The 14042-nt window shown below is 46.4% G+C and overlaps 1 long non-coding RNA gene across 2 annotated transcripts; it reads left to right on the top strand.

Annotated features, from left to right (window-relative positions):
* The first annotated feature begins 13 nt into the window (after positions 1 to 13).
* LOC118245358 (uncharacterized) lies at positions 14 to 13507 on the top strand. Of its 2 annotated transcripts, none has more exons than XR_004777841.2 (4): positions 14 to 124; positions 676 to 875; positions 10472 to 10656; positions 11922 to 13507. It is a non-coding gene; the product is annotated as an uncharacterized LOC118245358 (long non-coding RNA). The 2 variants fall into 2 exon arrangements; XR_004777840.2 differs by having other exon boundaries at positions 676 to 779.
* Positions 13508 to 14042: the final 535 nt, after the last annotated feature.

Genomic DNA, 14042 nt, shown 5'->3' on the forward strand with positions numbered 1-14042 from the left:
CCGGGCGGAGAGCTTGGCCGGAGCGGGGCGGGAGGGGCAGAGCGCGGCGGGCAGCGAGTTGCCGCTGCCGGTCACCGCCTCATCCTGGCGCCGCGGGGCTGGTTCGCCGTCTTTTCTTCTCGAGGTGCAGGTTTTAAAGTTTGTTTGTTTGTTTGTTTTTAAATCCGGGCTAACTTTATTCCTCGTTTTGTTTTCTTTTTCCCCCGGTTTTTTAATTCAGGGGGTGGGAGGCAGTTAAGGCGCGGAGTAACGCAAGGGGTTACAAAGCTGAGCAAACCCCCCGAAAACTTGGACAAAAAAAACAAAATAATAATAAAGTGCGATATAATAAAGTCCTGCGGTCGGCGAGCTCGCTGCTGCCGAGGTCTCCTCCGCCTGGAGCTGGGGCTGAGGTGGCCGCCGGGATGGGGGCGCAGGTGCGGCGGGGCCGAGCCCCTTGTCCCGTCCTGTCACCTGCCGGGGGACACCCCGAGGGGCTCGGGCATGGCCGCAGCCCGCCCAAGGGCTTCTTCTCCTCCTTTTCCCCCACCCCTCCGGGTCCGGTTTGCCTTCACTGGGAAGTTTGATGCGAGCCCGGGATTCTTTATAGGGACAGGAAAAAAAAAAAAAAAGAGGAAGGAGAGACGTCACCAGGCGAGGGGACTTCACTCTCTCTCTCTCCCTGTCATTTTACAGAGCTCCTGGATTTCCTGTTGCTGCTTGAGATGGGGCAAAGGAACGAGCCGAGCTGTGACCCGCTGCCTCCCTGCCCTGCAGAGCTGGAGCTGCGCTAGCATCAGGTGGCAACATGCCCCCCCAGGCCTGTCCCCACTTCCCCTGAAAGGCAGAAGGGTGCCCGAGGTGTCAGCATCCCCTCCCGGCACAGGGAGCACAGGGTAATACTGCCGAGAAGCGCTGGAGCACTCTCTTTACTCCCTTTCCCTGGTTATTTTGCAGTTTGGGTTCTCCCAGTGCCGCTCCGTGTGTCTGTCCTGCTGGAGTGCCACCCCTGTGCTCCCTGCCCCGCTGCCTGCATGTTGCAGCAGCCGCTGCTAGTGCACCCCATGCACTTGGGCACAGAGAAAGTTTCTTGTTTGAGTAGGACATTCTGGGCAGCTCTAATTTTGTTAATATGTACACAACTCAGCTGCCTCCATAATCTCTCATGGGTTTCTCGTAACAGCTGCTTCTGTGTCACCCAGGAATTGTCTCCAGGCATTTGGGTGTAGACAGATCCACCCACGTGTTGAGTTTTCCAGCCCATACACATGCCTTTGCTCTTGCCATGCCAGGCAGGACTGGAGCAGGGGCGAGCACTCCTTCAGCATGGTTCTGGCAGGGGACTCACAGATGCTTCCCCTTTCACCTCCGCCCCAGGACAACAGAGTCCTTTCCTGCTCCAGCGCTGCTGCTTTAGCCCCAGGTGCCTCCTGGGCTGGTGCACCTGCAGCTGCGAGGGTCAGAAGCTGTGCTGAGCTGGTGCCAGGTGTCCTGGGAGATGTCCCTGCTCATGAAAGGAATGCTTCTGGAAATGCAGCCGGCACTCAGGTGGCAGGAGGGAGCTGTTCTGTGCTATCGTTAAATGCACATCTGAGTTACATGGCTTATTACGTACACAAACCACTACACTCTACTGATAGTGAGAGAGTGGTGGAAGCTCTACAGCTACGCACACAGACTGTCACTCCCAGTAATGCCACAAATGAGATGCTGGGGTTAAATGACCTATTGTAGTTAAGCACTGTCAATCTCCATAGCTGAATGGCAGGGTTTGTTTGGAGTTTTTGTTACTCTAGCTCAGTTTCTTTTCAAAAGAAGAAGAGAAAAATAGCAGGTGTATTAACCTTATACTGAATGTATATCATGGGTTTTAATGAAACTGAACTGCAACCAGGATATTATGAAATTTCCAATGCCTATTATGTGGTGCAATTGCCTAAAGTAACTAGGAAAATAAAACTAATATTCACATTTTAAAGAAAATGTACAGCATTGAAGAGGCTTTCAGGGTGGGGCATAGCTGCATTACCTGAGCATTCCCTAGGCTTCCAACCTTAGATGCTATAGCACTGGGGGAACCTGGTGTGCTGGCTCTAAGGAACAGTATGGAGCATAGAGTGGAGTGGAGACACCACGGCTAGGCTCTGTGACCAGGTGGGGACTCGATTGTTCTTGTGCACACCGAGACCGATAAGCCGCACTTTTTGCTACCCTGGGCCAGCGACCTGTCATGTTTTGACAAATGCTGTACTCTTGTGTACTTTTGCTCATTATAATATCATTATAATACTAAAACACACCTCCTTCCCAAAAGCTACCTGCCTCCAAGGTGTGACCACCCCTCACTGAGCACGCGCTCTGAATTTCTTGGAGCCTATTCTTTTAAATGGAGATGGGAAAACTTTTCACCAATCATAACTAAGATATGCTTGACTAGAATCACTCAAGCTCCACTTAAAAGATGGAAAATAATATAAATTGGCCTAAGAGAGAGGGGATTTTAGGGAAGATACCGTCGTTAGGGAAGATACCACAGTCAGGGGAGATACCATCACGAGGGAATACACCATCCCGAGGACCTCCTGACCCCTGGGTTCAGTCGATGGGCTGAGCCTCTCTTCCTTCCCCCATTGGGACGCCTTTGGGTGAGATTTGAACACTTGGTTATACTGTATGTCTCCGCGGAAACTTAGAAATCTCTATAGAGTCTTTGTGCCTTTTAATGCGTTAATTTCCAGGCTGCGCACCTGTGTATTTCATGCATGCTAGCTTGCTTTTGCAGACAGTAAATTATCGCCAGCAATCCAAAGGACCTGTGTACCCGTTGCTGTAATAAATTGCACTTAACTGCAATTAAGCCGTGATAGTTCTCAGACACAGACACAGACACACAGACACAGACACAGACACAGATTTCTAGGTTGGAAGAGACCTCAAGATCATCGAGTCCAACCTCCGACCTAACACTAAGTACTCCACTAAACCATATCGCTAAGCTCTACATCTAAACGTCTTTTAAAGACCTCCAGGGATGGTGACTCCACCACCTCCCTGGGCAGCCCGTTCCAATGCTTAACAACCCTTTCGGTAAAGAAGTACTTCCTAACATCCAACCTAAAACTCCCCTGGCGCAACTTTCGCCCATTCCCCCTCGTCCTGTCACCAGGCACGTGGGAGAACAGACCAACCCCCACCTCTCTACAGCCTCCTTTAAGGTAACTGTAGAGAGCAATAAGGTCGCCCCTGAGCCTCCCCTTCTCCAGGCTGAACAAGCCCAGCTCCCTCAGCCGCTCCTCGTAAGACTTGTTCTCCAGACCCCTCACCAGCTTGGTCGCCCTTCTCTGGACTCTCTCGAGCACCTCCATGTCCTTCTTGTAGCGAGGGGCCCAAAACTGAACACAGTACTCGAGGTGCGGCCTCACCAGAGCCGAGTACAGGGGGACAATCACCTCCCTAGACCTGCTGGCCATACTGTTTCTTATACAGGCCAGGATGCTGTTGGCCTTCTTGGCCACCTGAGCACACTGCTGGCTCATATTCAGCTGCCTATCAACCAGTACTTCCAGGTCCTTCTCTGCCAGGCAGCTTTCCAACTGCTCATCTCCCAGCCTGTAGCTCTGCTTGGGGTTGTTGCACCCCAGGTGCAGGACCCGGCACTTGGCCTTGTTGAACTTCATACAGTTGACCTCAGCCCATCGGTCCAGCCTATCCAGATCCTCCTGCAGAGCCTTCCTGCCCTCGAGCAGATCGACACACGCACTTAGCTTGGTGTCATCTGCAAACTTACTGAGGGTGCACTGGACGCCCTCATCCAGATCATCGATAAAGATATTAAAGAGGACCTCATTCAAGAGTTCTCATTGAACACAACTAGAGTAAGGGCGGTTATACGTTATTGGTGAATCCGTGACCGTGGTAGTTCAGTGCTCTGAATCTGACCAGACCCATATGGGTTAATACGTTATTGGTGAGTCTGTGATTGTGATAGTTCAGTACCCTGAATCCAACTGGACCCATAACGGTTAATCGGCTACACCCCTTAACGTGACGGAGAAATTGGCGTAGTCGGCAGGATTGCTATGGATAAACTGCTGCAAAAATGCAAATGTTTCCCTTCCCAGGTGGGGAAGGAGTGGGCTCAAAAATTTTGGAAAATCAAGAGAAAGTGGTAGAAAGTATTGAGCAGTGTCAGGCTTCACGAAAGATCAGACAACGAAAGGGTAAAGGTGTGATTTGTGCTTTGTTAGATGCCTGTTTGTCTTGTGCTTAGCAGGAAGCTAAGGAAACTCCTGCTCCCAAATTGATTTCTGATGTGGAATATACAGCTTTGAAATCAGAGAATGAGGTGTTGAAGTCATCATTGGCCTTCGAAAGGGAGACGGGAAAAACATTAGGAATCAGAATGGATAAACTTTTTAATGAAAACGATAAACTTTTGAATGAGAATAACAAACTTGTGACTGAAAATGATAAACTTTGTGAGTGAGAATAATCATCTTAAACAATTGCTGGAGAGGTTTAGTCATCTGTTAAATAGAATACAGCCTTCTGCTCCAGTTAAGCAGGATTGTAGGTTGATGCATAGTGCAGACCTTGAAAGCTGGGATGGTGATTTTTGGTTTGACAGTGATGATGATGTCAAAGAGATCGCTGATTCTGAACCTCAATTGATTTCCTTGAGACCTTTAGTTAAAATTGAGACTACCATTGATGATGATGATGAAATCTGCACTACTGTGCGAACGATTTCATGGTCACTAGCAGAGTTGGTTAAAATACAGGAAAAGTTCTCCAGGCGGTCAGGAGAATTAGAAGTTGATTGTGTGTGGCGAGTTTCTCTTGAAGGAGGAGATCAAATTATGTTGAGTGAGGAAGGGGCAGGAGGCTTTTGGGGACCTGGAGTATTTTTAACCACCACACCAGGAGACCATAATTAGTCTATAACTGCATGGGCTGCATACTGGGCAAGTGGTGTAGATCCCCAGGAGAGAGGGGAACCACTGGAAATTAGAGCCACAAGCTATTCTGACCTGGCTGTAGCAGTACAGAGAGCAGCCTGCATTCAGGCGATATATGAAAGAGATGAGTTCAGGAAATCCCCAATGTTATCTCCTATTGACCCAGCTCGATTAACCCCTTTCATCCGTGGACTCCCTGATTGGCCCTAGCTTTGGATGCACCCCGACCATTCTTGCGTGGTGCTTCTATGGAGGACCTCTGTACATTAGTCCAATTTCTGGGTAAGAAAAATATTCCAGCTGGGGAGAATTGCCTAAGCAGAAAACCCCCAACCCATAAGGAAACTGCAACTTCTGCACTGAGCCCAATTGAGGAGGCAGTAGCTCAGCAAAAAAACTCCTATCCCCAGGGAGGGCAGTGAGGCACCCTGCTCGGCGGGTATTAACAATTCAATGGCTCTCTGATGAACTCTCTGACCCTATCATTGCCATTCCCGTTGGACCCTGAAAAATATTGGTAAATTTTCTTATTGACACCGGGACCCAAATGTCAGTAATTACACGTGAGACAGCACAAACCCTGAGCATAACACCTGGTCGATGCAGGGTTAAATTCACAGGAATCGATGGTGCACAATGCCCCACCGCAAAAATTTCACTCTGGCTGCCAGGGGAACAAAAATTAACCAGAGCAGAAGTATTAGTTGGTGCTGCATATACTATTTTAGGATTTGACATACTGCGTGGCCGTATGTGGAAACTCCCTGATGGAACTGTGTGGAGTTTCACGACACATCAAAGGGATTCAGGCACAGTGAGATTGAGTCTGTTACAAATATCCATACCCTTACCCCCCACTAAAATCACTGATGTTCGGCAGTACCTGTTGCCAGCAGCAGCACTTATGGGGATTGATGGGGTGGTAACAGAATTGGAAGAAAGAGGCATTATTAAAAGGACTTGTTCACCTTACAATTCACCGGTGTGGCTGGTGAAGAAACCAACCAGGCAATGGCATTTTACAGTGCATTACAGACAGTTAAATGCTAACACCACACCTTTGACTGCCGCAGTTCCAAACATGGCAGAGATAGTGAAAGCCTTCTGGGCATCTAACAGTAGCAATGGTGCTAACTACTCCCTACACATGGGAAGTCAAAGATTGCTATTTCACCCTCTTCCTAACCCTGCTGGTTGAATACAACCAAGCATACTTTATTGTCTTTTGTGTTCACAGCAATCCTGAGTGAACTGCATGTGGACAGCTGGAGAATCGCAAACCAACAGTTTAGATTAATAAAGCTATGCTTTACCCTGACCTTGATGCAATTACAGGCCTTAAAGGAAACTTAGCTACTGTGGTTGTGCACGGAGCTGAGGTGTTTCACCGTGACATCTAACCATGCATTGTCACAGTATAGGACAAGCCCTAGAACATCTCAAAACAAAAAGGACCTAAATCTCTCTACTTTAGTTCTACGTGGAAACAAAATATTTTCCAAAGATGAATGGAGTTGGAATGATTCTCTAAGAATGGCTGAACTTCAAGACTGTCTTTTGGGGTTACATAGGCACAGAATTATCAATACAAAAAAGAATATACCAATTCAGCCTTACGTTAATCTGACTCCTTCCATCTTCAGCACAGGTCCTTATATAATTAGGAATGTGGGACAAGTTCTCTTTAACCCTAGCTGGTCTCTAAAAAGGGTAGATGCAACTGGGTTATTGGGAACAGGATCAGGTATATTAAATAACTGCTACTACAGATGACCTAAGGAAATTGGAACGACATTTTACCCCATTGGGAACAAATTGAAGAATTGTAAATGCCCTTGGAAAAACGCAAGGCAATACCTCCCTTGCCTTGAGCTCCATCCAAACCAGTTAATGCTAATTTTCATATCAATGCCCAGATCATCCTTCGGATGACAAATGCATTTTCTATGTGTAAAATTATTTTTTAGAACATACAGTTTCCTCCAGATGTGTTGAAGTAATGGACTTTTAAATAGTTATGGATTATAGTAAAGACGAATCATATATGAAGCTTAACTAAAGAACAGAAATTCTAGCTTAGTTAAAGAACTGAACTGTATTTTTAGTTTACAGGGAGGTGTTTAAGAATTCGTTTGAGGCTATTGAACAACTGCTAACAAATTATATTTTGTTTATGTCATGCCCCAGATAGTCTTTTATTTGTTGATAAACTTAACTGATCTTTTAATGGAGACTAAATGCCTGTAGTGTGTAGTTTCACAAGTAATTCAGTGTAAGAACCTGGCCAAATGATCCTGGGGATTATTTTTATTTTTTCCCCTCAAAATATGCAAAGCCAAAAAAAAAGAGGTTGTAAGAATGACAAGTTTTGTTCATGAGCATCCTCGTATGCCTATAGCAACCCTAAGCATAGCAGACTTCCCTAACACAACAGCACATTCCATTTCTACAGATGGAAAAAGCAGTTTGCTAACTGGACTAGAACCTCTTCATAATAGTACAACTCGTTTTGCCGTGACAGTTATTCCATCTGAGGAACGCAAAGTTCCTTACTAGTACTAACAAATATCTTTGCCTCACAATACTTGTGGGAATTGAAATAGGGCTAGAAAAGGTTATTTCACTCCCTAATTAAATGCTTTTACCTTTGCAAAGGCACCTGGCAGCTGTATCAGTGTGGTCATAAATAAATAAAATAATAGTAACAAGGAAGTGAAGATATGTCTGGTGGAAATACTAGGCAACTGGGATGGAAAGCAATAACCTGTAAGAGTTTGGCCAGAATATCAGAGCTATGGCCTCGTGCATCATGAAGCGCTGTGTGTTTTGTAGGGCCGAGGCAGTCTACGAGAAACTTGCACTGACGGGAGGCTCTGACCATGCAGCTTGCTTGGCCATCCTCTGGAGGTCCATGGATGGCATTGACCTCTACATGAAGTGCCTTCATGTAGAGGCACTTTGAGGCAAAGACAGCCTTTCCTATCAGCTTGAGGGGAACAATCCCAACCAGAGGCTTGTTCTGCAAAATAGATGCATTCTCCAAAGCAGCTCTTGCCCTTTCTATTGGAGAGAGCTGATAGTCACAGCTATGTGCTGCACTGGTGAGTGCTGGCTTGGGCTTCCAGAGCTGAGTTTTGTTATGTGCCAACAGAAAGAGAAGCGAGCAGAACATGCCAGTGAACTTAAAGACATTTTTCTGTGCTTGTGGTCTTTGGTAGGTGAGGAGAAGGGTAGTGACTGCCTTGAAGGACTGTGAGTTGGCAGGCCCATGGATTTTCATTTCAGTGTGCCGTATCAGGGAGTTCTGTATCATTTTCCTAAGAGGACTTAGAGCCCTTTTTGGATGTATGGCTTACCATATCCTGTAAATCTAAGCACCCAGATGAGATGGTGGAAATAGGCAGGACATTGCAAGTGTGCCTTGCACTTGGCTGCATCGTTCTGGGATAAAACAGTGCATGAATTCATCCGCATATTTGATGGGAGCAGAGGGTGCTTTGGAGGCATATGCTGACCTACAGGACAGGCATGGAGCTGGCTACATGTGGGTCCCTAAGCCAGTTAACCAGGTACATTGCCCATCCCCAGTCCCACCTCATCCCACCTCATCATTGCACAGATGAGAAGCTTTGCCAACAGTAGCTGCCTTAATCTTGAGGAGAGCTGCGAGGCTGTCGCTGGGTGTGCCTCTCTCCGCAGTCTGGTCAGGCTGTCTTTATTTGCACACATCCTGTAGTCCCTTGGGGATCTAAAGACAAGTTAACATTGGCAATCTATGCGCAAACAGGGTGGGGAACTTTTTGATGAAAATATTTTTCATTGTAAAATGGCATGTTATCAAAACAGAAACCTTCTGTGGGAAGACTCAGCTTGGAATTACTTCTGCTTGGGATGCAGTTGCTGGGAGAGGAAGCACCGTCCCAGCCTCGCGTCCTACTTTGTGATGTTTTGTGTGCAAGGTCTGATTTCAAGACTCTAGCCTGAATTAGGCTAAATCACCTTTACTGTGATTTCTCATGTTTTGTAGGAGTCCTCTGTTCAACAAGTCCATTGACGGCCCTTTGGCCTCTGTGTTCAGCTTCTTTTAGACACATTTTCTTATTCCTTCCTTTGTTTTGGAAACAAAGGAGGAAAAGACTTCATGCAAACCCTATTTGGCTCAAACACAGAATGGGGACAAAATGTTTCTCTAGCTGGGAAAAACATTTCCTGCACAGCTTTGTTCAAATACACGGTAGCACATAGGCAATTAGAAGCCTGATAGCAAAAGATGTGGGGCCAGCAGAGCCATGGGCATGTTTCTCATGACTTGGTGCTCCTCTGTGGGATGGCAGCTTCAGAGGGGCTGGGCAGGAAGCACATACAGTCCTTAACAGAGCATCAGTGCACCTTTCTCTCGCGTACATGAAAGGAAAAGAAGCCAAAGAAGGGTTTAATGAATCATCCAAAGCCACAAAGCAAAGCTGGAAGAGGCCTGTCAGTCACTTTAACAGAAACAACAAAGAAAAAGTATATAAATAATATACTCCAAGCAATCATATTTTTGTTTAAAAACTGTCAAGAATGAGGCGTTTTTTTCCAGTGGGCCTATTATCCATCCCTGCCTAGCATCCTGGCAGGCTCTTCCCTTGCTGTCCAGTTGAGGATCATCACTGCCTGCATCCACTGCCATCCAAGCCCCAGTCCCAGCCCGCCCCGACACTCTCCCCTCAGACAATCTTCATGGCATTTGCAGTGGTGGAACAATGTGTGGACCTGCCTGAAAACACCTCTTAAACAGATGTGTTCAGACACCAGATGAAAGCAGAACATTTCATCCTTCTGCTGGAAACTGGAGATTAAAGGATAAAGATTACTCACCTCCCATTATTTGTCGCTTTGAACTGTAGTCTGCTTTTTTAAACTTTAACACAGGGGAAATGTGTGATGTTCCATCTCTTTGTGTTTCCTCTGTGAGGTTGTTTTTGAGCATCTCCTTGTAGCTGTTTGACTCAAATCCTTTATAACTGAGGCTGCCTGGGGAGATCCTTACAGTTTATAAATATAATCTAGGCCTTGGGCCCATACAGCTCTTAGGAAGAATTAAGTGGTTTGGAGCACTAGACAGGCTTCTGAGCCAAGAGTACAAAACAAGAGAAATGTTAAGGAAAATAAATAGCCACCAACAACAGGAGACCGACACAGGGTTTGATCACTATTCTGTTCTGCTAGAGTCTGTGGCAGAAAGACAAAGATACCCACCTAATGAGGAAGAAATTCATGAGCCAGTTTTCAGCCACACACAGCATTTGAGGTAAGAAAAATATTCCATCCCTCTGAGGTACTTTGATCCAAATCTTTTCCTTGCAGTAACCTTCCTCAGTCAGGGGCCAGATTTCATGTGAAAGGTTTTCCCTCTCCAGAATGTGAACTTCAAAGTGTGAGAAAAATGGGTTTCATCCAGCTGTAGGCCTCAGAGCGAGCGACCAAGAATGCTTGTTTTATTTGTTTTTCTTTGGATTCTAATTCCCTCTTACACTTTCCCTCTCTTTCAGGATAAAGCAGGATTTTCTTACCAGTAAGGCTGAGAATGATAAACATGGTGCACGTCCGTGGTATTCTGCAGATGTTCCCTGTAAAGTTCCTGCGTACATCCCTAAAGCATGCTCACCACTTAAAACTGTCTGACTCAAGTCACTGGAGTGGACGGAGAAAAGCCTGAGAGGAAGAAAAAGCACAGGTAGGCATTGGCAGTGGCAAGACAGAAAAACACTAGTGATTCCAGAGTGCTGGCATTAATCAAGACGCTAGCCACATCGATCATGAAAGTGTTAGGGTTAATTCAGCCCATAACACAAGGCTGGGCTCTCGCGCCATGAGCTTTTTAACTTGGCACCAGAGGGGCACTGTGCCCCAGTTCATCGCTGAGCATTACTGATGCTTAGTCTGAAGATTTTTAGTAACTGTTACAGATGCTGCACCCCACTCCAGCCTTCCCTGCAGTGAAGAGTTTTGGATCTGCCTGTACCAGCTGATAGTCTCACCACCTGTTTGCTACCTGTCTGTGATTGCACTAACCACAGAACAGCAGCTGGAGCAGCATAAGGTGTTCCCTTCAGCGCTGACCTGGAAGGCCAGTGGGGAGAGACCAGGACGGTCCCAGATGTCCCACTCACCAGACAGACCGTCCAAAAAAGCTTCACAGCCCTGCGCTGCTGCCCATCAGCTGTAGAGCGTACGATAAGATTGCAGTGATGTGAGAGCCACTTAATCATGACACTATTTTTTCTTCCTGTTGCGTATGCTGAAAGATCAGCAGTCCTTTCATTGAGTTGCCATCTTCCTGTTAGATTTCACAAGAAATGCTTCTCGTCTCCGTAGGACAAGCATTGAGATTATCGCTGGTTACACTAGCTCCAAAGTAAACCAGAGCCACATGACTCAGTGCAGCCAAGCCTGTGAGGCAAAAATAGCAGGCTGATGTACTGAGATGGTGGAGAGAATCAAAGAGACACTGTCTACCAAAATTAAAATGTCTGCAAATGAGCTTTCAGCCAATGCAGAGCCAAAAGAAATGTTTCTTCCATAGGCTTACTTATTTTTGAAATCTGAAAGGAAGCAGTTGCTAAAGACAAATGGACATTGTGCTGAAGGTTTTAGAAATGAGAGATGGTAGCACAAAGACACTGATAGTGGAACTGCCATCACTGATCTTCATTGTCCAGGCCGAGAGGCACTGAATAAAAGCTTGAGCTAAAGCCAATGGAAGTGAATAGAAGTAAATAGGAAGATTCCCACTGCCTTTAATGAGTTTTGGCTCTGGCCCTAGATGAAGAAACATAGCTAGCAGTAAATAAACTAGATTCTAAAAATCCTTTTGCCTTTAACAGAACACAGTGTTATTAGGAAGATGACAAAGGAAATCTGCTTATGGTGCAGTTTTTTAAGAAAGTGTGACCCGCCTGGAATAAAATAATGTGAGCGTCATGTGTTGTCCTTGCACAGGTCAGCAGCAGCAGCCAGACTGGAATCTCAAAGCAGAAAACCCAAACCTGTCCTAGCTCCCCAGCAGAAAGCCTCTCTGCAACCAGCCAGTGTGCAAGCAGCTTTGGCATCCTCTTGCCAAAGCCACCACTACGCAGAAAGGACGAGGTGCCACACTGAAGAGCACAGAGTGTGACAACCAACAGCTGTGAATATAAACAGAGAGCACTTCAAGAAAATAAGCACCTGCCTCAAGGCTGCAGTGTGCCCTTCTAATGACAGAAGAATGTGGTGCAGCCCTGGGGCACTGCAAAAACAGGACTCATGGGCACAGCTAATTGTAAAATTAACGAAGGAGGAGCAGGAAGAGCTCAGAGGGAGACAGTGGAACAGCTTCATCCATCTGCCCGGTTCCTACTTGCCACAGGGGTGGGTATTGAAGGAAAGCAGAACGAATATTTCATGTTCATCGTCTGTGCTTCAAGTAGAATGCAACCTCAGGAGACCATGATGGCTTTAACAGGCAGGCAGACTTGGATGTAAGAGCCTTTCTCAGCAAGGTCACCGCATGAGTCAGCGCGGGGCCAGGAATAGCGCTCAGGACCAGCACGGCTGTGCGGAGCTGGAGACAACAGGCTCTTCTTTGTCTCCTGGGAGTCACCGCCCCAGCCAGGGAGCTGTGCTCAGGCCATCGGTTCAGCACAGTCTGTGCCACGAGCTTCAGAGATAAAATACACACTTCTTGGATGCTGTTTCCTTTAAAAAAAAAAAAAAGCTGGCGAGACCATGCCATTCTCAGCGACTGCATTCTGCTATTTTGCCTGTAAACGAAGTCAGATATGTTCGTGCTGTTTGCTGCTCTTCCTTCTCCAAGTGTCTCCATCAGCAGTCTGTTAAACTCAGTGGGATGTCAGACATTAGATGGGAGGAATGATCCAGTTGTCAGGGCATTAGCCTCTGGTTCAGCAGCATGATTCAAACTACTCCTCTGCCAAAGCCCACCTGTGTGTTCCTGGAAAAGTCACTTAATCTTTCTTTCCTCTCTCTCTTTATCTGAAAAGCTGGGTCAAGCATATATCCTGAAGACTCAGGGGTCTTGTGAAAGTTGTGCTCCAGACTGCAGTGGCACTGGCTGTTGAATACCGTAGTTATCCTGGACAGGGAGTCTCTGCCTGGCAGAAGATACGAGATTTGCTGGAAAGGTGAAAATGTGCTTTGGGGCTAAATGGGAGAAGGTTGTCACTACAGCCTCCTGTGATACCATGGCATAGGGATGAGACTGACTGGTCCTAGGACACGGAGTTGAAATTGTGTTACAGTAAAGTATGAATGCTGTGGCAGGGGAATTTTGCTTGTGTCTGTGCATAATGCTCAGTAGCAGATGATGCTTACAAAAATCATCTGCCTCTGAAAGAAAATGTTGTTATGTTTTATAGAGGCCAGACACCTGTTCTCTCATGGACTGGTTGCTAGCATTTAAAGAAAAGAAAAAATCAGTTATTTTATAAAATCCTTAACATCCCTACCAATGCCACAAGGCTCTTTTATATACAGGTTCCTTGTCTTCTGGGCACTGGGAAGAATGAAAAATACTTCAGGGGTTTCACTCACTGAAAGGTAGGAGTGGCAAGGGTGTTCAATAGGAAAAAGAAGGATTTAAAAATCAGCAGGGCAGGCTCTGAAAACTGGTTTGTGCATTCCTCATTTCTGTTTCTCCTCTTATTGTGTCTTTGCACAAATGCTTGTCTTAGTCTCTTGGCTGCTGTGTTTGGCAGTTAGGACTGAGATCTCTGCTCACAGCAACCTTTTCAGTTGTGCGCAAGGTAGTGCTTTCTTCTGATGGGGGTTAAGCTCACAGAATGTTTTAAAAGTGCAACCAAAACGTGAAACTGCTGCTCAGTCTTTATTCTCTTGGGTCTAAGCTCCTTGAGCCAGATTTGCTCCATTTCTCCATGCAGTGCAGAGCCCACGCTGACATTTGGAAAAACTGCCATCTCCAGCTAACTGCAGAGTTGCTCTGAAGCTGTGTCTCTTGTTACTTACAGGTTTGTGGCAACAGGAGGTCACAAAGCTTACTCCTCATCTTCTCCAGAGTCCAGGGACATCCTCAGATTTATAGCCCCTTGCTTTTGGCTTAACCCA

The sequence above is a fragment of the Cygnus atratus genome, chromosome 13 (genome assembly GCF_013377495.2).
Source record: "Cygnus atratus isolate AKBS03 ecotype Queensland, Australia chromosome 13, CAtr_DNAZoo_HiC_assembly, whole genome shotgun sequence".
NCBI classification, from domain to species: domain Eukaryota; kingdom Metazoa; phylum Chordata; class Aves; order Anseriformes; family Anatidae; genus Cygnus; species Cygnus atratus.